Source organism: Marmota monax, unplaced genomic scaffold (assembly GCF_021218885.2).
Source record: "Marmota monax isolate L192 unplaced genomic scaffold, Marmota_monax_Labrador192_F-V1.1 WCK01_AAM20220418_F8-fsc00294, whole genome shotgun sequence".
NCBI classification, from domain to species: domain Eukaryota; kingdom Metazoa; phylum Chordata; class Mammalia; order Rodentia; family Sciuridae; genus Marmota; species Marmota monax.
The window spans coordinates 812,118-837,410 of record NW_026694653.1 but is presented as its reverse complement, the minus strand read 5'-3'; positions in this window follow the sequence as shown (position 1 = coordinate 837,410).

Here is a 25,293-nt window from a genome sequence, read left to right as displayed (position 1 = left end):
TTAGTAGAATGGAGCTAGGGATTCCTCTAGTGGGCTTGATGAAGGAACAGCCTCAATGGAGAACTCACTTGTGAAGGCACTTTGGTGACCCTCTAGGAACTCTGAACTATAAAGAAACTCCAGTCAACAAATAAAACCTGAGGCCCTTAGTCATATCACCAAAAGTAATGGCCAATGACATGAATGAGCTTGGAAATGAGTTCTTCTTTGGTTATTCTTACAGATAAGAATGAACCCTGGCCAGCACCTGGAGTGCAGCCATGTCAAACCCTGACCAGAGGACCCAGCTACATTGTGCCTGGACCCCTGGGACTGATCCCTGATGTCATGTTATGAAACGGCCAAAAGACACTCATCAGATTTGGCCCCTAAATCTTGGACTTCCCAGTCTCCAGAATCAGAGTCCAGATAAACTATTGTTTATAATTTATCCAATCTATGGTATTTTGTTAACGGCAATGAGTAAACTAAGTCAGGTGTATTGCTATGTAACTGCAATGTAACATGGATTTCTATTAAAAGAAGGAGTGAGCGTGCTGCTGGGAGTGTCTCAAAAAGGTACCATTCATTCTCATCTCTTTCCTGTTATGTATCTCCTGTAGAGAGCTGACTTTTCCAAATCCCAGTCTTTTCATAAGAGCACATACTGAAGTAATAATTTGGCACAGGACAACTGTGTAGATATTTTGGGCCCAAAGAAGACAATTCTGATGCATCATTCTAGATCCAGAGATGGCCATAGGTTCAGTGTCAGGACTTTTCCTTCGGTACAATCCTACTTCTTTCCCTTCCATTTTGCATTGATTCCAATGGTACTCACTAAGAAGATATCATCACAGTTACTCCAATGTGAGTCAGCTTGTTGACCACCCAACCAGTTTTAGTACTTATTTTGAAATACTAAAATTCTAACCACCCACAGGCAGAGAGTGTAGCTTATCTAGTCTACATATATCCTCTGAATTCACTTCAATTCCACATTGTGATTTATTTAGATATAATATTGATAGAGATGTACTTTAGACTTCATACTTAAGTAACAAAGTGTTTCATGTGTTTGCTTCCAAAAAACTGTTATTATTATAAATAAAACCATGAATAGATTATACTATATCAATGTGAAACCAATCTGAAATAGAATTAAATAATGGAAAATTTTAATGTCTTGTATTACATATTTGAATATTGCTCAAAGTTTGTAGATTTTCTCTTCATAAAAGGTAGCTTTCATTTGCTTATTGAAATGATGAGTTTCAGAAACTTGCTGCAAAACTTAATTGTAAATAAAACATACTTTCTCACTATTAAAATTTTATTTCACTGGGAAACAAGTTTTGTTTGTAGGAAAGTCATGTTTTAAAACTTTTTGGTAAATCAAATAAATGCAAATTTCAGAAAATGTCAACATTAAAATACACTTGTACATAAAATAGCTTAAACACTAATAATTGGTTATTCCTGTTATTTAAAAGGAAACTGAAAATATTTCTTTTGTGATCAAAAAAAAGAAAAAGATAAAAAAATTTTCCTTAATTTGCTAGAAAAAGTATCTTATTAACCTGCACTAATCTTCTTTTTAATCAAAAGTTAACAGAAAATAAATTCAAATATCGCTCCAGTTAAATACTGCACAAATTCTATCCCACTACATAAATACATTGATCTTTGGTATTATAAGTGACTAATATTGAATGAAAACAAAGCATATTTTAAAATATGCATATCTTCTTACAAATTAACAGTGTAATTCTGAAATAGTAATTCAGCTTGGATAAATAAGTAGGACTAAACTCGAAAATTAATACTAAATGTATATTAAGACTCAAAGTTAAGAAATTTTGCATTTGTACTTTTTATCAGTACCATACAAGATAGACATGCATATCTAGCTACAACTATATATATTTATAAATGTCACAAATATTTGGTTTAGTCTGTAGGTCATAAATGAAATGATTTTAATGACTCAATTCAGTTCCAATACTGTTGTATAAAAATTTATGTTATGTGCATTACAATCAGATTTCTATTCTCTTCTAAATTGAGAATGCCAGAAATATATAGACTGACTAAAATACTTCCTTTTGTCAAGAGACTATGTTAAGATAAATTTGTCTTTGACCATTCCTTTAGGCTGCTATTTTTTGAACTGCTCTCAGGATGTTCAATAATATTTATTGAGAGAAAGCAGTTATTTAAAAAAAATAACATGTCACATTCTTGAATAAACTCATAAGATAGCTTTATATTTCTCAAAAGTAGTAAAATACATGACCTTTTTCCTTCTTTAGGAAAAGACAAGGTTCACTTGAAACCATTCAGGAACAATGAAATTAAAAAATATAAAAACATTTCAGATACTAAATTGTTTCAGTCTTTAAATGTTATCAAATTAGAAAAGAGGATAACTTCCTCTGGCCTGGAGTGTTCAAACATATTTTCCAACAAAAAAGTGGGATTTGTTTGATATTCTAAAAGTTTAGTAGCAAATGAATCAGCAGTGAAAAGATGCTTTCCAAGGGCTTGAAGTGAGAGGCACCATGACTTCCTAGCTAAGTGACAGTACAGGTCTGATTCTTGTTGTCAGCTCCAAACTAATTTCTCTACAATTTAGTCCAATATATTATAAATAAGTGACTCTCTTAAGCTTTTTGGTAGGACTTGGCAGCTTTGTGTGCGTGTATGTGTGTGTGTGTGTGTGTGACATAGAAGTTCATATCATTCTCATCTTATTGTCTTGCTTCTTCCACTCATATTCAAGTAGAATTTCATTATCTTATGAGTTTATTCAAGAGTGTGACCTGTTATTTTTTAAATTTTACTAATGGTAAATTTCCCTTAAGGGGACTGAGTTTATATAAAGATCCAGCATCCTGATTCTATATGAAACTGTTTCCACGGTATGTGGTGATGCTGCTTTTCTGATTCTGTGCAATAAATAATAATAAACCACAAATATTTTCTCAATTCTTTTTTATGTCACAATCTCCAGGAGGAAAAAGTATTCAACTTTTACTATTTAGGGTATAATTTTCAAAGCATGAGTCAGCAACTGCAGAATGTAGTAAATAATCAATATTAAAATTGACCTAGAGAGTTTGAATATTACTTAGGTTAGTGCTCAGTCCTCACCATCTCAAAGTCAAAAAAACTAAAGCAAAACAAAATTAATTTATTTTAAGAATTTCCACAGGAGGGATAGAGTCCTCCTGCTCTTTACTGAAGAAAACTTAATAAAGAGGAAGGCTAAATGGAGTTATATACCCCCCTTAATGGATAATATGTGATAAAAATTTAATGAAGGCAAATCAAATGAAAATGCATCCTTAAATTTGTCCATTGCTTTTTATTATTCTCCCCCCTCACCAAAATGTCCACTTAGAAATTTGACATTGCAAGAATATATGGCAGGAATATTTTCTTTTTGATTTTAACCTAATTTAGTGTTTGCTTTTATACTATTTCATGACAAAATAAATAAATAAATAAAAGTCAGCAAGATTAATTGGGTAAAGTACCATTATCATGGGTATACATAGAGTAAAACAAACCAAGACCAAGTCAAGTAATGGAAATACATTTGAACTGAGTAAAATAAAATATAGCACTAACATTACTATTCAGGTCTGCCTCAAAACTGTATATTTACACTGATACAGGTTTTAAGAATTTTGGTCCTAGCTCTAAAATGGCACTATGATAAAACTGTGACCTAAAAACTTTGTTTTTATTTAAAAATTGTGCTTTTCTTTTTCTCTATTGGTTCACAGAGCAAAGTTACACTGTGAACAGATTTAAATGTCAGTTTCTTTAAGCAAAGAATTGGAAATGTCAGATTGTGTGAAAGAAAACTCTTCTGAAAGCAATTAAGAAAGAAAAATAAGGGCGATGTCCCTAGAATTGTAAATTATGCATTATTGATAATACTAACAAAATATCTATAAAGATAAAACCTGATACTCTTTATTAAGCTCACAATATTAATTTGTAACAGTATTAATTCATACATAAAACATCTAATGGTTCTGGTATGCAATCAAGTCTTTGAGAACAGTTGTTTAAATATGACTAGTACTACTACTATGATATTCACAATCTACTGAAAGATTCAGTTTTATAAGCTACTAAAAAAAGCAAGGGATATAAAATCTTTTTTTCAAAGATATCCACAGTAAAATGATTTAGTAATTTAATAATGTCTAAATATTTATTATATGCCAATCATTATTTGAAGCACTTCACAAATTCTGTTTATTCTTCAGAGCAACCTTCATGAGCAAGGTTGTTATCTTCACTATTTACAGTGAGGAACCTGATGCTTAAGTAGATGAGGACTACTTAAGTAGATTTAATTAAGAGCTTGGCTAGTAAGTGGTAAAATCTGTTTAAAAAGCAGCAATTCAAAGTATTTTGTCTTCGTTAATCACTATGCCCGTACCAGGCTGGAAGTCCTTCTGAAAGTTAAGAATATCATACATTTAAAAAAATTGTATCACTTATACATAAAGGACCTATTTTTAAGGTATTTCATTTGATTTTTACATTTACTATGTGAGTAACAAGAATTTTTACTCTAGTTTGCAGAAAAGTAAACTAAAATTTTGAATGGTTTTCAATAAACATTGTGATAAGTGGCAAAGCAAGATTTCCGGTATATAACAGTAGTATATTTCCTTACTTGTTATTTTGGATGATTTCAGTCCTATAATATGCTAAACTGTGATGAAAACAAATGTTATAATTTCTGTTAATAAAATGCTAAAAAATAAAAAAAAAATATGATTTTTGCCTCTCAGGGGACAAGTATAGAATATTATCTTTACTACTTTAATTTAAAATTGGGTTAGTTTTAAATAATCATCGATGACTAAATTCATATGAGCTGTTGTTACAAAAGAGAATGAAAATGAGTTAGACCTAAAAGTAAGGGCGGACATTCAAATATATTCAGTCAGGTAAAAACATATCAACTTACCATACTGTTTTGTTTCTATACTCAACTTACATTTTTATCAAGGCTTATAGAAGAGAGAAGTAAAATTCTCTTTTTCTAAACAGTTATGAGAGAAAACAAAAATCACTACTTGTTGCAATAAATATCTTTTACTGAAATTCAAGTCTGTGTATTAATTAAAGAGTTTCCTTATCTGTTTCAATGTTAGGATTTGCTTGCTTTACATGCTAACACCAAATTATAAACCTGCCCTAATCTACCCAATTCTAACCAACTTTACACTTTATAATACTCATGAAAAGATGTTTAGCATCATTAGCCTTTTACTACATATAAGTAAAAACATGATGATATGTTGCAATTCACCCATTATATCAGCTAATATATGCAATAGTGATAATAGCCAATGCTGTTAAGGACATGAAGAAACTTGAGTTTTTTATCAGTTGTTGAAAGAAGGGTTTGCCATGGTCTGGTCAGCTTTTCATACTGTGGTCAAGATATATGACAAGAAAAACCTAGAGGGGAAAATTTTTTTAGGTCTCATGGTTTCAGAGGTCCATTCCATGGTGATGAATACAGAGCTGTGGTTTAGAGGTGGAGCAGAACATCATGGTGGAAAGCATAGCAGAGAAAAGCTGCTCAGCTCCTTGAGATACTGGGAACAAAATACAGACCCCAAAGGCATGCCTTCAGTGACCTACTTCTTCCAACACACACTATATGCCTGTAGTTATCATTTAGTACAATAGTCCTTTCAAATTACCAATTCATCAAATGGGTTAATCCACTGATCAGGTTACAACTCTCATACTCTGATCATTTCACCTCTCATCACTGCTACAATATCTCTTGAACTTTTTGGGAGAATACTTCATATTAAAACAATGATAATCATTATTGAAATTTATTTGAAATTTCTAATGAAACTATTCTAGGAAATGACATGTATGGGTATTTATCTCACGAAGTAATGTAAACTTCCATTCATTGAAATTCTGCCTACTGATGTTCATAGAAAATTTGTTTTTCAATTTTTTAAACTATTTTTGTGGTGCTGGGGATTAAACCCAGGTTCTTGTGCATATGAGGCAAGCACTCTACCAACTACACTACATCTGCAGCCTGAAAATTTATTTTTAATACTTAAATCTGGAAGCAATTTCTTCCAGATGAATGATTAAATGAATTGTGGTATATACATTCAATGGGATATTATTCAGCAATAGACAGGAATAAAGTGTTAGTACACAATAACTTGAATGACTCTCAAGGGCATTATGCTGGTGAAGAAAGCTAATCTTAAAATATGACATACTGTATTTTTGTACTTAGATGGTGTATTAAAAATGGAATAATTACAGAGGTGAAGAACAAATTTCTTGGTCATGGGTAGATAGGAATATTGATCATGATAATAAAGGAACAATGCTAGGGATCCTTGTAGAAATGGAAGAGTTCTGTGCCTTGAGTATGTTAGCATTCACATGAATCTATACATGTGAAAAACATTCATGAATTGCGCGAGCACACACACACACAGAGAAAAGTTGGTGTATAAAGTGATGAAATCTGAATTAAAGTCTACAGATGGCTCCAGTGTCTTCTGGTTTTGATATTGTCTTGCAGTTGTATAAGAAAGTACCATTTGGGGAACACTTGAGGAAAGGTATATGGAACTTCTTTGTGGTTACTCTTACAAATTTCTTCTAATCCATAATTATTTCAAAATAAAAAAAATTACCCAATCCAGGCCACAGAAACTTACAACCTCCACCCACCCCATTACGTTTATCTGAAACACTGGTAAGACCTTGTCTAGGCAGTGCTCTCCTTTACTATATAAATTAAATAAACATTTTGCTTAATCAGCAGATTTTTATTCTAGTCCTTTGCAAGTTAAGAGACATATTAAAACTTCATTCTTACTATGTGCAAGCCACTATGGATGCAATAATAAAATAAAAAAAATAAGGCCTGTGATGAGGGTCACAACCAAATTAAGATGGCGCCTGGCAGGAGTGGTTTCTGAGCCAACGCCAATGAGCCATTAAGATGATGAGGATTCCTTAATGACTGACTGCTGTGTCTAGATGATGTCAATTAAGTTAAGCTGTGTGTAATTAGTTGGGTATATGTACCTCTGCAGTCTGGCAGAGAAGTGCTCCTGCTACCTTGGGTGCCTGCTACTTTGAGTTCTCAGTTCCTGCTGAGTTCACTCGCAATAAAGTAGTTCCGATTCAACCTTCAAGTTGCTTGTCACCTCTCATGTATTTAACCCAGCCGGACTATGGCAGGTCTGTGCTCCCATGGATCTTGGAATCAAGTTGGGGAAAGAAGGCAAAGATGAGTAAACCTAAAAATGAATAATTACAAAATGTCATATGTGTTATAAGAGAAATAAGCACAGTTCTTTTTTATCTCAAACAATGGTTGACAAAACTGCTACCAGTTTTATTAAATAATTTTTATTAAATCATAGCTGCATTCATTTTTGTACTTATTGTCTATGGCTGTTTTCTTGACCCAAAAGCAGAGAGTAGTTTTAATAGAGGTGACATGGTCCACAACACATAAAATATTTATTATCTGATTCTTTAGGAAAATGTTTGTAACCCCCTGACCTGGGACAAATATACTTTGAGTTTCATATTAGGTCCCCATATTCCTTTTCCTCTCTTCTAGTAAGATTATCTCTGGGCCAGGAATGGTGACACATACCTATAATCCTAGTGGCTCAAGATATTAAGATGGGAGGATCCTGAGTTCAAAGCGAGCCTTAGCAATACAGAGGTGCCAAGCAACTCAGTGAGACCATTCCTCTAAATAAAATACAAAATAGAGCTGGGAATGTGACTCAGTGGTTGAGTACCCCTGAGTTCAATCCCTGGTACCAAAAAAAAAAAATCTCTGGGAAGGTCAGATGTTGAGGATTTTAGAAAATTATTATTACTTTAAGATTTCTTTAAACTGCATACATCATTAAGATCTTAATATAGTGCTGTATCATACCATAGAGTTTCATCTAATTATAGCCAAACTGAATTTTTCTGCCTTATGGAAAGTGATGGTTTTCATGACCCATTCACTAGATCCTTTTTTCTGGTCACAATTAAAATTTTAAAAACATGAATTTGTATTGTGTAGAATACTCTGGTTGTATGCAGAAAGTAAAAGCAATATACTTATAAAACCATTATTCCAGTTTAACACACAAACACACACACAGACACACTAACACTTTTTTTTTTCTGGCTTACTCTTTATGTATACAATTTTGAAAAAGTTTAAAAGCTATTTATTATGGAGATATTAAGACTGCAGGTGAAAATACTGTGCAGCATTAAGGGGCAATGGGGTGAAGGCTGATGACAGGTGCTCCCACCCCATTCACATAGGCTGCAGGTTGAAGGAGAGGAGATGGGAAAATAATATTTAATGCAGGAGTACATTGGCATCTCTTTTGATTGAGGATCTGGAAGGAGATCCTGCTGAAAACTTCCTCATGCAAACTTCCAAGGGCATGCTAAGAAGCACTGAATGCTTCCACACCTAACATATTCACTTCTGGGTGGGGACTACTGGGGATTGAAGCAAGGGGCACTTAACCACTGAACCACATCCCAATTCCTTTTTTATTTATTTTTCATTTCGAGACAGGATCTCGCTAAATTGCTTAGGCCCTTGTTAAGTTTCTGAAGCTGACTTCCAACTTTCCATTCTCCTACCTCAGCCTTCCAAGCCACAGGGATTAGGGGTATGTGCCAATGAACTTTGCCTGAAGGTATATACTTCTAAAGTGGCATCGATTACTATACTACAGTGAGTTTGAGGTGAGCTAAGTCTGAAGTAAATTTCATTGTGGGAGGCCACCCTCGCAAGTGATTTGAGTTACCTCCCTGCTGGGTGAGAGGCGCTTAGGCACAGCTGTGTCAGAGCTTTCCCCACCCTTCTCCAGGTTTGAGGGCTTGTCTGTGCAGAGGTGTGTCTGGCCACTACACCAAAGACCCAATCACCGCCCATGACCTTGGAACACTGCCCCCCTTAATCTTCATTGGATGGGATTTTCCCCAGAAATTTTTGTTCCCCAATAAAAGTCTACTCCCTGGTGTTCTCTCTCTCTCTCTCACTAGCCTCTTCAGTAAACCTCACCACAATAGGTGGCTTGAGGCTGGAGCTAGGAGGAGCAGTCCTGGAACTGGTTTAAAGGTAATTAGAGTCTTGTCTCTTTAATTCAAAACTCCCTAGTTGTTTCTCAGGACTCAAACCTTCTTTCATGAAGCCAGCGTGGGTAGTGGGCTAAATTTCATGTTTTCCAAGGTTAGCTTACAACAAACCACTTTTCTTGAGGGGGTGGTGGAATAATTCAGGTGATAGAGGATTGATTTATAAGGTTACAACTTACTGTATGCAGCCACTTTGAGACTGAGAGCAAATGGTGAAGATGTGTTCTATTGCATTATTTTTCCTGTCTCCAAAAATTAACTGAGAATAATGAACTAAAAAATGACCAGTATAGAATATAGTACTGATAAGCCATAGCATATGGAGACCAGTGTGTTTCAAAAAAATAAAAAATACAAATAAAAATCCACGAGTCAAGGGTTCTGTATGATTTCTGTTGTAATAAGATAACATAACCCAAGCCTACAGTAGAGGATTCTGGTCTTGTGGGCCTGATGCCTATATGTAATCAAAAGACATACTTTAAAAATAATTTAAAATTTTATGAATCCTTCAAAGAACCTTTAGTAGTTAAGAGTCCCAGAAATATAAAATTAATTTTCTGCACGCTGAAGATAACTTTGCAGTTATTTTTACTATTTTGGGGCCTGGGTGGAGATTTGAAATATTGAGAAAGTACCTGAGGTTGGAAGTAGAAATTACCTAAGAAGATATTTTATTTCTTGAAGTTAAATTTAACAGGATTGAATCTTATATTTTGTTTCATTTTCCCTGAAGTAACAGATTTAAAGTTCAGTGGGGTTAATAAGAAATATACAAACTGCACTTGATTTTTACAGTTTTGTATAAGTAAATATGGAAACTCAACCCATGATGTAATTAATAAATCAAATATTAATTATGCTTTGAGGCAGATGAAAAAGAATGAAAAAATGTACAGTTGGTTGACAATTCTATCCAGTCACCATTCCCAATAGTACCTACACCTTAACTTCTTTTCACATTTATTGTTTCATTTTTATTGTTTTTATTTATTGACCTGTAGACTTCTACAAGTGAACAAGGTTATGTATAATGCTGTGCAACAGATACCTAGAAATATTCCTCACGCATAAAAGAAACTTAACACCTATTGAACATCAACCATCAAGGATCATCTTGAAACTATCAAACCTGTAAATTCTAGTGTCATTTAGAAGTAGGCTACATTTTAAAAGTGAGGTTATTTAAATTTTATATAGAGTATTAAAGAATTAATATTATATATGACATATGGTTTTGACTTTTTAAAAATATGAAGGAAAAAACCAAGTACTGAATGGTGGTAGTGATGATGCTCATGGTAATGGTGATTATGACATAAATAATTATATAACACAGTGTCCTAAGCAATTTGTAATACTAAACAATTTATTCTCATGACCCAAAAGTGATTTTATCCATCACCATTTTAGTATTATAGTATTTGTCTCTATATTTACCTCAACTTGAAGAAATCTCTCCAACTTTTCTTTTAAGGCAGGTCTAGTGGTAATTAATTTCTTTAGTTTTTGTTTGCTGAGAAAGTGTGTACTTCACATTTAAAGAATGTTTTTGCTGAATATAGCATTCTTGGTTAATACTTTTTTCATTATTCTTCTAGTGATGTGAATATTTTATTCTATTTCCTTGTAGTTTGTAAGGTTTCTGCTAAGAAATCTACTGATGGAGGTATTCCTGTATAGCATGAGTCTCTTTTGACTCTGCCATACAAAATTTTCTCTTCATTCTTGTCTTTCGACAATTTAATTATAATATTTTGATGTACAGTCATTTGGGTTAATATTATTTAGAAGATGTTAAGCTTCCTGAATATTTATATTCATTTCCTTCCCTAGATTTGGCTATTCTCATGCACTACTACTTTCAATAAGCTTTCCTCTACTTTTCAAACTGTTGCTTCTGGGATTTCCATGAAGAGTATATTGGTACACTAGATGGTGTCCTATAGTCCTTTTGGCTACTTCATTATTCTTCAAATTATGTTTTTCCATTTTGTTCCTGTGTGGATGATCTGTGTTTTAGTTCACTAATTATTATTTTTTGTTTGATCAAGTTTGATGTTGAATCTCTCTGTTGAATTATTGAATTTTATTATTACCTTCTTCAAGTCCAAAATATCTGTTTGGTTATTTTTCATGGTTTCTATGCCTTGGTTGAAATTGTAATTTTTTTTTTAATACATCGTGTTCCTGAGCATATCAACGATCTTTATGAAAATTATTTTGAATTTTTCTACACTTTTTTCTTTAAAGGTTTTTTTTTTTTTGGTTTCTAGAGACTTATTCTTTAATTGCACTATTTTCCTTTGTTTCTTCAGGTTCTTTATAAGATTGTGTGGGTAAACACATATATGAAAAAACTGCCCATCTTTGTAGATTGGTACCTACAGGGAAATACTTTCACTAACAGCCTCACCAGAGATTCTGGGGTCCTTGCCAAACTTTTATGTAGATGATCTTTTCCATATTTGTGGGAATAGATTCCTAAATAGAGAAATGTGTTGATTTCTTTTATTTATTTATTTTTCTTTTTTCAGGGTCTCATAATCTCTGCTCTTTCTGGTGTCTGCTCTTCCATGTGAACTATAAAACATCTGTGTACCAGCCAGCCCTTTTCATTCTCAGTTGCCTCTAGGCATCTTGCATATGCCAGTGCCCATACTGTTCAAGTTGAGCGATACATAAATTGGTCCATTGGGAAAGCTTCCCCAAAGCTGGAACTTCTGACATGTGTTACACCCTTCTCTTCCCCCATACACAAGGGAAAGGCTACCAAATTGTATCTACTTCTATATGTTATACTGCAGTTTCTATGGAACAGAAACCTGCCCACAAAGTACATTTAAAAAAAATGTTTTTCTCATTTTTTCCCCAGACATCTCACATATGCCAGGCTCTTGGACTACTTTGAGGCAAGTGAGACAGAATGCTATCCCTTGGGCAACCCTATTGAAAATGCAAACATTGGATGTTTATTCTTCTTTTCCCATTCCCAGGTGGAAGTCAGAAGTCGGAACTTTCTCTTAAGTGGTTGTTTTTCTAAGGGAGGGTTTATGAGCCACAGATTTTCCTGTTGGATTTGATACAGCTGGTTTCACATTTATCTGAGGCACAGGGACTTCAACTGGTTTCTGGATTTTTCAGTAAAGAAATTGAGTTTATATATGGTTGCTGACTTGATGTCTCAATCAAAATAAGTAGGGCCTGGGGGTCTTTTGTCACCACCTTACTGACATCTCTGTAGATATTCTCTTGCAAATAAATTAATTCCAAATAATACATAAAAGTTCGGCATATTGCAAAGAGAAGGCCGATAGAGAAAAGTGTAGTTTTGGATAAAGATATGAAATGAAGCAGTATACTGAAGTATGATTTTAAGCAGGAATAGTTTGATACTGAGATAGGTTGAATAGGAGTTCTTCCTAAAATATTCATTTTGAACTTCCTGATTGATGTAGATGAAAATTCAGAGATTCAGCAGCTTGGGCAAAGAGTTGTTTGAGTAAATAGTGTCACAGCATGTCAATTAAAAATATGAATGCAAGAACAACGTTAAAGTAGAAAGCTTATTTTTTTCAAATATTGTCCAATGTATTTTGTAACGATGTGTTAGCTTGACTGTGTTTCAAAAATTTGTGTACATGGATCAGATAATGTTCTGCTATGAGTATACCTGGGGTGCTATTGTTTATCATGCATCTTATTAAAGTTATTCCAACTTTATTATTATTCTTGGTTTTAATTTATGCTTTTATCAATTATTACTACAGACCAGCATATCATAAACTTTTTACATTTTTACACAATAAAATAATCATAATAGTCCTTACCTGCACCTAATCTATAATCTAATTTTCTTTAGAACCCCTTTTTTACTATGTTATCACTTTTTCTAGAATATTCCTTTGATTGTGATATTGGGGATCAAAGTCAAAGCCTCATGCATGCTAGGAAAGTGCTCTACCACTTAGATATACCACCAGGCCTTAGGATTTAAAAAAAAAAATTGTAGTTGTAGTTGGATACAATACCTTTATTCTATTTATTTATTTTTATGTGGTGGTGAGGATGGAACCAGTGCTTCGCATGTGCTAGGTGAGCGCTCTACCCCTTAGCTACAATCCAAGCCCAGGTTATTTTTTTTCTTAAACCTAGAAATAAAACTTCTAGTAGAGTGCTTAGAACCTTGTTCAGACAATAATGATTAGAAAATGTATTTTTTTCTTTATAGTCTACATCTGAGATGGAGAGCTCTGTTCCAGTCAGGTTACTCTGTCTCAAAAAGATAACATACTGACATTTCTTGACACTGTTACAACTTTTTTTCTGGACATACAGTATGTGAATCCTTTAATATCCAGTTCAAACTCCACCACCTTCATGAAGCTTCCTGCTTTTATTGGGTTCATGTGTAAACATCACTTCCTCTGAATTGTATCATTTGAAATATCTCATATGGATTTGAGGCCTTACTGAAATAAAGCTCCACAGGAGCTGTTGGTGTTTTGATTCAAACTATATTCCCTACTATCTGTTGTAAAGACGAAGTTTCATGCTTCTCTGTCACTCTCATATAAATCTCTTCATAATTTAAAACCTGTCAACCAGACCATATGTATAATTCATTTATTTGAAAAGTATGGCAAAATTTTGTCCTGGAAATTGTATTAAAAATTAGTTTTTATATTTACAGCATTTACAATGTACTAGGTACTAACTGTTTTATGCTTATTAACTCACTTTACTCTCAAATAACTTTATCAAATAGGTACTATTATTAACATTTTCCTCAGACGTAAAACTATAAAAAAAGAAACTTAGGTGGTACTGAGAGATTAGAGAGATTAGACTTCCCTGAATTCAAGAAATAGAAAATAGTTGTAAATCCAGAGGTTGAATCAATGATTAGGCTTTTTTCTCTAACCACTAATCTATATGGTATCATCACATGTTAGAAATATTAATATTAGATAACTATCTGTTCCCTAAAGGAGGTAATATTCTCTATGAGTATTGTGTAAACAACTATATGCAATAATACTTCTGAAGTGGTATTTGTTTAAAGATGTAGAGAGAATAATCAATTTTACAAAGGGGGGGGGCAGTAGGTCTTTTAGTAAACCTGGCCATTGAGCTTAAACTTGAAAGATGAGTAGTTACTCAGCAATATTATAAAAGGAACATAAGGAAAGAAGCATCATGATGTGGTTGAGGAAATGTCATGTAGTTATTAAAGACAGATAATTGCAAACCTATTATTTATATTCCACTTAATTTAAAGCACTGATTTTGTTTGTAAAAGCAGTGTGGTTAACCTTCCCAGTAACTAGGATAAATTAATAACATGATTAATTTCTAACCAGAGAAGTATAAAATAAAAGATTGTGTGGGATTTTGACAACAGTTTAGAACCATCGGATGTATACCTCCGAACTTTTGGAAAAACAGGAGGAGATACATTTCATTCAATTTAAGTCACTGGTTTTTGAGTTCTTGTTATGTGAAGTGAAACAAAGTTCTAATTCACATACAAGGACTAGAGGAAAGAATTTGGAAAATACTTAGGAAAAGATAACAATTTATATTGTACCCTATGCTAAGAAACTTGTGCTTTGTCCAGAGTCAATGGTTCTCCATGCTGGCTTACTGCAATCACTTGTAGAGTTTAAGACAAAAACAAAACAAGACAAAACAAAAGAAAAATATACAGCTTTCAGCTCCCACCTTAAACCAAATGAATTAATATTTAGGAAAGGGATTTTCAATTTTGGCTGGACATTTAAATTTTGTTGCCCAGTCCACACCCAGCTCTAGTAGGTAAGAATCTCTGGCACTGTTATTTCTAAAAATCTCCCCAAGTTATTAAAATGCTTAAACCATGGGTGAGAAACACTGCTATAAGCAATAAGTCTGGGGAATTTCAAAAGAATTTTAAGTTAAGTTGAAGATATTTATTTTATGTGTTATCATTCTGGCTGCAGTGTGAAGGATTGATTGATTAAGGGGGAAAAAAAATGTAAGTATGACTCTTTCCTAAATTGTTCAAAAGAGTTTTCCTTAGAGTAATAAATTCTAAGACTTTTATATTAATATGAATCGGTGAATTTCCTCAGGTGTGGTGAGATCTGTTTTTTGAATTTTATTGTAAATTGAAAAATTATAATTATAAATATTTATGAGGTGCAGAGAAATGTGATACAAAATTTTAAAAGGCATGAGATAAGGAATCAGAGTACTTTCGTGAGGCCGAACCTGAAACTTATTAGTTGGCATGCTCATAAAGGCATGGAGAAACCACCTAAAATGACTTGCTTAATAGAGGTATCCGTAATTTCGCCTGTGTTCAGAGGTTCGGTGTGTCCAAATGGATAGCATTCATCTGATTTAACAGTTACATAAAGTATTTTCATCTTCCTATTCTGCCATGCTTAGTGGATGGCTTAAGAGTTGTTACAGGGGCTGGGGTTTTGGCTCAGCAGTAGAGTGCTCGCCTCACAAGTGTGAGGCCCTGGGTTCAATCCTCAGCACCACATAAAAATAAATAAATGAAATAGAGATATTGTGTCCAACTACAACTAAAAATAAATAAATATTAACAAAAGAGTTGTACATGGTAAAATACAGGGATAGGAAAAAAGAATAGTCTGTCTTTTTGCTCTTTTTTAGGAGTGTGAACAAATTCTGAGAAAGCCTTTAATTCAATTTATTTCATTATCTCATTGGTCAGAATATCACATGATCATTTTTAAAGTGGTCATTGTTGAAAAAATAAATTGACATAATTGCTTATTATCACTTCAACCTGCTGTGGGTAGATTGTATTGAAATTTGTGCTTAATATAGGGTCAAATTTCAGGAGACCCCATTAGAAAAAAACATATAAGCTAAAATATACTAACAGAGAAAGTCTTAATTAAGTAGGTTTAAAACATGAAAGGTAATTATAACTGAACACTTGAGTGTCTCAAGAATAAGGAGACAATGGAACATACTTCTCTAAAAGCATCCAGATGGAACACAAGGGGAGACAGAAAGCTGGAGTGGCATGACTTCAGGTCCTGCCTTATAAGTGTGGTATGCTAAAGGGGTTCGTAGAGGGTGTACAAAGACCTACATTGACTTTGTTACTAATTATACTGTGATCAAAGCAAACCACTTAATATTTATTTGTCCCATTTTCTTTCAATAAAATGATGGCATTACTTTCCAGATTTCTTCATGTGACATTTTTTAAAATAAATGAGGAAATTTGATACTTTATGTAATTTGTCATTACCAAATAGCAATTTTTATGGACATTTTTATTCATGTCTCATAGAAAATGTAATAATAAATACTCAAAGGGAAGGCTTACAATAATATCTTCATAGATTCATACTTACAAGGTTTCTGTAGATGAGGTTAATTTTACTTGAAAAATATTAATATGGAAGTTTTTGAATGAATTGTGCTCCAGATACTCCACCAAGAACTTTACTTATTATATCAACTATATGAAATAGATCTCTATTATAGGAAGTAATTTATTCTCATTGTTGATTAGAGATAAGAAAACCAAAGTTCATGATGGTTGAATAATTTGTCAAATATGATAGAGATAATCAATGGCAAAAGTTGGATTCAGTATAGTCCTAATTATTATATAGCTCATGTTCCCCTTTTTTTTGTGTGAGTGTGGTGTACTCTTCTTATACTTTTATATATCTACTAATTTTGTAAAAAAAAATCTTTTGGAATGCTAAACATTGTATTTAGCAACATACAGACTCATCTTGTCTTTTTTTATGTCAACATTTATATTCTCTCCAGGTAAACATTATTCTAACTGTCTGATTATTAATAGGAAATATTAATGGTTGTAAGAAAAAAACAAAAGATAATTTTTAAACCTGATTCAGTTTAAGGAAAAGAAGAAAAAATTAACTCAATGCACTGAAACTATTGGACAACAAGAGTATGGATAGATTGATCTTGGAAAACAGATATAGGTGATCCCAGGAATGAGGAGTGGAAGCTTACTGGATTAATTTTTACCTTATTTTCTACTGGGCAAGTCTCAGATATCTCCTCTTGTTTTTTTTCTGTTCCATGTTATTTTCAATTTAATATAGAGAAATATGGAGATACGAAAGGGGTATAACATTGCCAAAGTAGGCAATCTTATTGTGGACTTTAGAGACTATAGGATTCTTCATACACAGGACTATCTGTTATTCTTCATGTGATTCCTCATCACCCAGTACAGTGCCTGGCCCATAGCAGAGAGATAAGAAATACTTGCTGAGATAAACCATATTTTCCTAAAATTAGTAGATCACAGCTAACTGCTTAGGCTATTGTGTTAGTCAACTTTTCATGGTTATGTCTAAAATATCTGACAAGAACAATTTAGAGAATGAAAGACTTATTTTGTCTCATGGTTTCAGATAGTTCAGTTTATGATCTGCCAGCTCCATTGTTCTCAACCTAAGAAGAGGCAGAACATCATGGTGGAAGGAAATAGTGGAGAAAAGTAACTTAGCTTATGGTATCTGGAAATTAGAGAGGGAGAGAGGGGAAAGGGTGCCAAGGACAAGATAAACCCTCACAGGGCACATTCCCAATGACCTGCTTCCATCAAAGAGGCCCCATGTTCCAGTAATTCATTTGGCTATCTTTGAATTAACCCATCAAGAGAATTAATGCATTGATGAAAATCCATAGTTCACAATCTAATCATTGCCCAATAGCCCCACCTATGAACTTTGCTGCCTTGGTGACAATGCTTTCAATATATGCTTTTAGGGGATATTACAGACATTATAGAACCAAACCATAATAGCTGTGTATTAAAATTAGAAATTGTGAAAAAGGTATTTTATGACTATTGTGATTAAACAGAAACAAGTTAGCTGCCAAGTCAGCATTCAGTAAGTACATAGCAAGTAAATATTATATATGGGGTCTGGATTTGGACTGATGCCCACATAGATCAGAAAACACAATCTGAAAATCACCACAATGGAAGGATCAAAGGTCTAAGATATCTATAAAAGGTTAAAGTCCATGTATGAGACAGTAGTTGTGTTAAAGGGAGATGTAAGATTATAAGAATAAGTGAGACATTCCACAGTTTAAGTCTGGAAACCAAACTCATGTTATGCCTTGAGTATGAAAATAGTGAGAGAAAAGAGAGTGTGATCCAGGATTGACATATAGGTAGGCTATCCTCTTTTACCTGGGACAATGATCTCTTTTGGAAAATGTCTTAGATTCCTTCTTCTAGGACACTGGGAAATGAATTCAGAGGCCCTCATCACTGAGCTACATCCCCAGTCCTATTTTGTATTTTATTTAGAGAGAGGGTCTTACTGAGATGCTTAGCACCTTGCTGTTGCTGAGGCTGGCTTTGAACTCCAAATTCTCCTGCCTCAGCCCCCAGTGGGGATTCCAAGGCATGTACCACCACATCTGGCAAAGACACACTTTTATCAAACTGTGTGAAGAGATTCATGTAGAACCACGTGTGAGGTGAAGTTCTTAGTGCCCATCAAATAGTTCATTTTCCCTTCATATTTCACTTATAACACACAAATTCAAGTTGGGCGTGGTGGCACAAGCCTGTTGCTGTGACCAAAACACCTGACAAGAACAATCAGAGGAGGAAAAGTTTATTTGGGGGCTCACAGTTTTAGAGGTCTTAGTCCATAGATAGCCAACTTTACTCCATTCCTCAGGGCTCCAGGTGAGTCAGAACATCAAGGCAGAAGAGTATGGCAGAGGAAAGCAGCCTCTGACACGGCCGCAAGGAAGCAAAGGAATCAGAGAGACAGAATCCACTCACTAGATACAAAATATATACCCCAAAGGCACGTCCCCAATGACCCACCTCCTCTAGCCACACCCGACCCACCTTTAGTTACCACCCAGTTAATCCCTATCAGGGAATTAATGCACAGATTAGGTTAAGGTTCTCATAAGACAATCATTTCACCTCTAAACCTTCTTGCATTGTCTCACATATGAACTGTTGAGTGATTCCATACACTCACACTGGAACACCTGTAATCCCAGCTACTAGGAAAACTGAGGCAGGGGAATCAAAATCAATGTAGCAAATCAAACTAAAAATAAAAAGGCCTGGAGGTGTAGCTTACTGGGAGAGCACTTGCTTATCATTTGTGAGTCCCTGGATTCAATCCCCAGCACTGAAAAAAAAAAAAAAAAAAAAAAAAACGGAAAAGAAAGAAAGAAACACAAGCCCAAAGATAAAATTGTTAAAAATTCCAAGACAGTGATCAGAGAGAATTAAAACTCCAGTGTGAAGTACTCTTCTGGGTTTGGAGCCCTGTGGGACTGTGTTTGTAGCACACCCAGGAGGCCGGCTTTGTACCTTCTCCCAGAGTAGACCTTGGCTCGGTAGTCAGAGGACAGAAGGAAATGTTAGTTGTGACATGGATGCCTATTGAACTACCTCATGAACATGCCTGATGTTCATCTGAGGACTCTCAAAATATTTGTGAAGATTTTGGTGTCTCAAGAATGGATTTTCCAAAGACTAGTTAATTATTTGTTTTCTTTGCAGTTGGCAGCTTACCCAGTGAATCCAAAATTAGGTTTGGAAATAAAAAGTGAAGCAAAGTCCTGAATTTACTTATTTGAAGAACTGAATAATGAAAGAAGTCCACTTATTAATAATTAAAGATATTTGTTATAGCAGGATATATCTGATGCTTCACAGAGTTTGGTAAATTTATTTTTTGCCTGATTATTTTCCTCTTAAATATTTTGAACTTTAAAAATGATAAGTAAGAAAATTTAGAGTGGAATTTAGACATTCATGTTATATTTTAAACACTTCTATTTATATTGCTATGATTATTATTATTGTTGTTATTTTAATAAAATAAAAGAAAACGTAGAGAAAGAACAGTGAGTTTAATTTTTTTAAAATCATTAACTTTTACTTCATTTAAAATAAAAATTGTTTTCAAAAATTTAGCTGCTTTTTGTCCCATGCTTTAAATATATATGCCTGTGTATTTGTTTTCTTTTATCTCCTTCAATAATTCCATTAGTTCTTTCAACTAAGGCTGAGTGCTTTCCATGTCTCTAAGTGATTATGGACTATCTTTCCTTTCCATTTAATTTAAATTTTAATTGTGAAACTGATGATCTCTTACTAAAGAGAGTTTTCCAATAATTTCTAAAATTTCTTTCCAATCAAATTAAAAATTGTTTTATTATTGTTTTTATATGTTATTATGCTAATGCTTATTTTAACTAAATAGATATGTCAAATTAAAGGATCAAGCTGAAGTTACAATGAAAAGAAGAAAAATATCAGTATTTGTTTTCTTCTAAAATAAAGTTTTAAAGGGAATAATGAGTAACAAATGCCTCTTATGTTGCTATTCCTAACAGTCAGCAGCTTACTTCTGATTGATTCTTTGTATTTTGAAATTAATAGAGTACCTAAAATTTTGTATGTAACCCTTTTCTAAAAATATTAATTCACAAATTATTTAAAACATGTAAGTATATACGTGTATATTATATATGTATAATATATACTTAAAAATTTTATAGAATAAGAAAAAAGTAAAAAGAAAAGTTAAAGGAGAGAATATTTTATATTAGTCTGTATGCATTTTATGTTTCTGTATAACAAAGTACCACAATCTTAGCAGTTGGAAACACAATCTGCTTTTCTTGCTCAGGTGCTTAGATCAGAAATCCATGCATGGTATGACTGGATGAATCTTCTGGTTTTTTGTGTTTGTTTAACATTAATTTATTTATTTTTAGTTGTAGTTGAACACAATACCGTTATTTTTTTTATTTATTTTTATGTGGTGCTGAGGAATGAACCCGCGGCCTCGCACATGCTAGGCAAGTATCTCTGGCTGAGCCACAACCCCAGCCCTGGATCTTCTGTTTAATATCCAGTAAGGCTGACCTTCAGTTGTCAATGGCTATGTTCTCATCTGGAGCTCTGAGTCCTCCTCCCGGCTCAGGCAGACATTGCAGACAATTTCCTTGCTATGTACAAATAAGATTTCTACTTCCTGAAAACATGTCAGTTATGGACCCTTACCAGTTGCTTCAGACACCCCATCTTTGGCATGGGGTCCCCTTCATCTTTAAAACCAGCAACTGAAAATTTTCCTTGTGTCAAATTTCTCTTATGCGTCACATGTCTGACTTGGAAGGTCCTAGTCTCTTTAAAGGAACACTCCTGATGAAGTCAAGACAGCCCAGGATGGCTGTGTTTTGTAAGGTGAGCTATTCTGGCAACCTTTTCACTTCTGCAAAGTTCTCTTCACAGCTGCATCTACTTTAGTGTTTGGTAGAAGGCAAGTTACAACAGGGAGAGGGGATTTTGGAGTTATTTTAAAATTCTTCCTATCATAAGGACTCAGGAAATATTATGCACACATTTTACATATTTTAAGACCTTTTTTATTCTGGTCCTAATCTATTTTTCTCTTCTTACTTACCACTAATTCCTTATGGAAATCAACTATATCCAAATTAGTTTATTGTCTACTTAATAAGCCATATTTCAAAAATCTTTTTCCTTCCTACTACAATTTAAATGTCAGAAAGAACGTGTTTACTTTTTTTCTTTGTCTTGGTCTTTCCTTTTTTTTCTTTTTCTTGATGCTTAATTTCAGTTCTATAACCTCCCCAAAATTCCCATTAACATTTCCACTTGAAATTATTGTTTTTCCATTTTACTGATCTATATGAAGCACCCACTTTTAGATTGAACTGAAGTATTTTTCTACAATAAAGAAATTAGAGGACCTTCACATGCTTACAGACTAAGCCACCCTGATTCCAATAGTGTTACTGAACTAGAGGAAAGGTCAATAGAGGATTAAGGGGACTCAAGTTAGTTAAGAAAGACATTAGAACATTTTCTCGTTCTAAAATTTTCCTTCTAATTCAGAAATGCCTTGATTTTTTAATATTTAATTACAATTATTTACTGATCAGTTCAGTGCTTATATCTTAATTAACAAGCAAAAGAGTAGTAATTATGCATCTGATTAAATGCACAGAAGACGAATTTGGGGTTTAGTGGGTTTCTTGTTTGCTTCTTTGTCTCTGGAATGAACAGCTCACAAGTAAGTTTCTCTGGTGATGGAAGCCATTATACAATAGTGAGGGAATTTGATCTAAATTTACATCCTTGTCCTACATGCTGTATGTCAAGTGATATAACATGTTTGAGATTCATTTCATTTGTAAAAGTAAGTTACTAAAAGTATCAGAAAGTGTTATTGTAAAAATGCATGTGATATTCCAAAGTGTGCAGAACAAGTACATAATCATTATTTGTTTTCCCTTTTTCTCCTCCTTTTCTCACAATTCCCTCAAATTTGAAGTGGAATTCACTTTTCATTGATATTTAAATTCTATGTGGTAATACAAAATTTACATGTCACCCTGCTCCAAGTACCATTTAAATAAAACATTTAAAATTATGATTTGAAAGATGGACTACAAAGTTAACAGAGAAGTCTTCTATAAATCCCCTAAAATATATGATCTGTTTGAAAGACTAATATACTAAACAAACAAATATACAACATACAAAGGACCCAAAATCAGGTACAAAGTTTGGTCAAAGATAGAATCTTGTTCTTGTAGATTTACATTACAAGATGGATAATATTGGCAATATTTGCTTAGGGAAAAGGCAAGGAAGAACATGCTGACATAGAACATGCTTTACACTAAGCATATTTCAGCATTTCAGTTGTTATAGGGGCGCTGGTCTTCTGAGCACAGATATGCCTCTCCTCACAATAGTTTATTTTTGTTGTAATTTTATACAGTTTAAAATATGATATAGAGAATCAGACCTTGTGGGTTTGATCAATGTGAATCTATCCCCTCAAAAAACACCTCTCTCTCTCTCTCTCTCTCTCTCTCTCTCCCTTTATTTTAAGGAATTCAGATATTTGATATTGCAGAACTGATCCTCTAACTCTTTCACAGATTGCTTTCTATAAACAAATAAAGGCTTACTGATGGAAGGGAAGAGTGAGGGAATGCGAATGATGGAAAAAGATTTTTTTTTTTTAAATTCTAACTTGTGGTAAATCAGAACACTTCAACTGAAGTTATATGCTTTTTATAAAGGAAGAATGAAACACTTCATTATCCATGCTTACAGAAGTTTTGAAAAGGCAGACACTATGTTTTAAAATGTAAGTATTTTAAAGATAAAAGTTTTTGTAATAGGTATTCTAAAAAATGCTTAATTATTAAAGTGCTAGCAAGATAACTAGAGTTATAAACTATTTTTTCCTGAAGGAGGAAATCATCTATTAGCCCTTTATAATAGAAGAGGAAAGAGAGATATTGAGGAAAACTTCATAATTTATTTGAAAGGAATTATATATATTTACACCCACATAACATGGTAAACAAGAGTAATAAGATTAAGAACAAAAGTAGGGTGAAAATAATTGTGAAGAAGTTCTGTCAAATGTCCTTTTAAAGAAACCCATATATACAACCCAGGAGCAATATATGTATAACTATTAATAATGTTTAAAAGTATGTATTCTAATCAACAAAATATATTAAATGGATATTAAATATCAGAAAATATGCTAATATATGTTGATAGAAAGTGAATAAAACATGCTCAATATTCTGGCAGTTCACAATGGAGGTAAAATGTATGTGATGACAAAGTTTACAGTTCATGGTTTTAAGGTAAAATAATATAAGATGGTAATAGCAAGGTCAGTGTACTGGGAGATGAATAAGGAAGACTGAATACTAAAAAAATATGGGAAAGTCAAGCAAAGATTCACAAAATATTAAAACCATATCTAAAATTTGAAAAATAACTTGGAGATCACAGCACAGATTCTTCAAGAAGGACAGGTTACCTGGGATAGTAACTGACTACAACACCTGTTATCCCCTCAGGAGCCAATCCTGGTCCAAGTGGCCTGCTGGTACTGTTTTCCTGTTGGTCTGACCACTCCATGTGCATCCCTCTTGAGTTTGATGCCTCAAACAGTATAACCTTCCTTAATCAAGGCATATAATCCTTTATACTATTTTAAGTTTTTACACTATATTATCCTAAATTTTTATCATGTGTCTTAGTAGTAATGCTTAGTTAATTCAAGGGGGCAATTTATCTAGTTGTAATTCCTGAATTCACAGAATTCCCCAAAAGATGAAATATAGTTAAAAATAAAGATTATTCTATGAATTAACAACTGATGTAAAAATAATTAAACATAGAAGGTTTCTCCATTCTTGCTCCCATTATCCCAATTTTTGCAGAACTTCACATTGATTTTCAATTTTTGAGATGCCATCTATGCACAAAGGGCAAACTCTGGATCCTTGATGAATCTGAGTTCTTTAAAAGTATTAATTCTAATTGGCAAATAGATTGACAATTCCATATGCATATGACCTAGAATCAAATACAATTGCTTGTGTGTCACTTGTATGTTACAAAATTGAGGTTGTATATATTTAGTGGAAATATTTGAAGTAAATTTTATTTACCTTTCCTTGTATGGCTTGGTTTTTCTATGTACTTACCTTTTCTATAAGAATTATAGGGTTGATAGTTCATTTATCTATGTCCATCTCCCATGAAATTTAATTAGTGTAAGTTAGTGTAGAGATTTGTACAACTTTGTTGGTATTTCCTAGTATTCTACTATTTAAAAAAAACAATTAAATAATATATTTGAAACACAACTGCTCTCCTTATATAAATCTATTGAAATATGTTTTTCCAAACCTAGTACCACATTTATTTTCAAGTGTTTTCTTCTTTGGAAAGATGACAAAATTTTAAAGTTAAAATTGTACATGCAGAATATATTTCTGAGAAAGTTTTCCCAAGGAAATTAAACTAAACTGGAAAACATGGAGAAGTCAATAGTTTCATGTCCCCTTCCCCAAAAGAAGGCTATTAACATGAAGTTTAATATTTATTTGGGGCTCATTTTGTGTCAGTGAGTTTTCTAAGGATTTTATATTAGCACACATATGCAATGTTTGTATCTCTTTTTCGCAGAAGAGACAACACAGGAGTGGATAATTAATGAACTGGTTGGGTTGCACAGCTAGTAACAAGCA